Below are 2,096 nucleotides of genomic sequence, written 5' to 3'. Positions count from 1 at the left end.
ATATATATATATATATATATATATTAAATATATAAAATGAATATATAAATTATATGTCCTAATATATTTGAGTATTATTTTATTTTTGATTCAAAATTATCTAATCATATAATAAAGCATAATTTATGTTTACATAATTTTATTATTTATTGTATTACGATACAAAGTTGGATGTAAAAACGACAGCTTTTCCGTTACAGGGAGAAAGTAGCGGCAGTGATGGTTCTAGTAACAGTATATTTATCGAAGTGAAAGAAACAGAAAACCCAACTCATAAAACTTGAACGGCAGTAAATTGTTCATTTTTAGACCTCATTTGTTTTGGTTAAACCTAGCTGCTGCGGCAATGGCAGCAGCCTCATATCAGCTTTATTTCGTATCTCTGCACTAATAACTTCTTCAGCATCTTCACGCGTCACTGGTTTGTCACCAGGCAGCTTCGTAGTTGCATCCTGCCAGGGTAAAAAATAAAAATAAAGCAGTTAAGACTCAATCTTTAAAACAAACGCATTCATCTATAAGATTAAAGAATCAATAAGAATTACCGCCAAAACGTCAGAAATGGTTGTCTTATCTGCGAAGAACATTGTTCGCTGATTGTGAGAGGCTGCAGACTGTGCTGTGGCACCAACCCCACCAGGTTTAATCTCATTATTACCGCTGGCTCTCACCTCAGCCGCATAAATAGCAGCTGCGTCGCTCTGATCCACCGGTTTATCCCCCACGGAAAGAGCCGTTGCCTCTAACGCTTGGTAACTGAATCACGATCAAAAACAGCTCCGGCAGATCTCATTGGGACGTCTTGTTGTTCATATTGCCCCACAATTTGGTCACCAACGGCTTTGACGATGACACGTTTTCCGTCTATGACAGTTTCCGTGACTGTGACGCCTTGCTCTCTGGCTATATCAGTATCAGCGTCGCGGTTGACAAGACCGGCCCTCTGGTTTACCCTGGCTGCTGATTTCATGACGACGGCTGGGCCGCCTTTTTGGGTCTGTCCGAGGATCATGCTCTCAGCTGCCTGCATGCTAGCGGCGTCCCGCGGTGCAATAGGTTCTGATGCTAGCTTGCCAGAAGCGTCGAAAACGTCACAGTATTTGATAATGCGACTATTATTTCCATCATCTAGATAACATGATCAATGTCTTCCTTTCAAAAAACTACATTCACGTTATCTCCGATGCAATTTTTTCATTTAACCCAATCTCATAATCTTATAAATGAACGATTGTATACAAGTTGGATCCAATGGCTCTTTTCCAGAATCTCTTCTTCATAGATAGCATCATACCTCTGGTTTTATGTATTTATCATTAATACATATTTTCACATGAACAATTTCATAATGTAATTCAACAAACTAACGAAAGAATAAATGTACTTCATTTGTGCTTAATGATTTTATTGCAACATATTTTATTGAGGGTTTTCTTATTGTTTACAATGACGGCCAAAAGACATATTCCCACCCAAGGTTTGATGCAAACTCAACCTTCCACTTACTAACAATTGAAAATTCAAACTTATACTCATAAACTATTAAAATTAACTAAAATAATTAATTTCAAAATAAGACAATTCATAGTGGAGGGGAAGATGTCGGAGGGGCACCAGAAAATGTAGGAAGAAACTCTAGGGGGGGAAATGTAAGATTTTAAAATTTAATCATAAAGAGAAATTGTTAATTTTCTAAACCTATAAGAAAAATGAATAATTTTTTATTATTTTTGATATATTACTAATTAAATGATGATTTTATCTTAGAGTTAATTATTTTTGTTATTTTTACTGTTCATCGATAGGAGTTTGGATTTTTTTATAGTTAGTGGATGGGAAAATGGATTTGCATTAAACCTGGGGTGGGAAATAGTTATTTGCCTTACAATAAATGGGCATCAGACGGATAGAAACAAAAGCAGTAATACTCCTTCAACATACCATGCATGAGCCAAGATTGAAATGGAAGATCCCATCCCTCGCTATGGCATGTCCATGCAAGCATGCATTCACAAAGGGGATAGAATAAAGTTTCCACATGGCTGCCAATTAGGATAGAGTTCATTTTATAAAGAGAAAGCCACAATGAAGACTAC

General features: G+C 36.4%; 1 pseudogene; it reads right to left on the bottom strand.

The window, feature by feature from the left end:
* Nucleotides 1-235: 235 nt before the first annotated feature.
* On the bottom strand, nucleotides 236-1,138 carry LOC123211065 (annotated as a pseudogene).
* Between the last annotated feature and the right edge of the window lie 958 nt (nucleotides 1,139-2,096).

Source organism: Mangifera indica, chromosome 3 (assembly GCF_011075055.1).
Source record: "Mangifera indica cultivar Alphonso chromosome 3, CATAS_Mindica_2.1, whole genome shotgun sequence".
Lineage (NCBI taxonomy): Eukaryota > Viridiplantae > Streptophyta > Magnoliopsida > Sapindales > Anacardiaceae > Mangifera > Mangifera indica.
The sequence above is the reverse complement of the archived record's forward strand: the minus strand, read 5'-3'. Positions and strand labels throughout refer to the sequence as shown.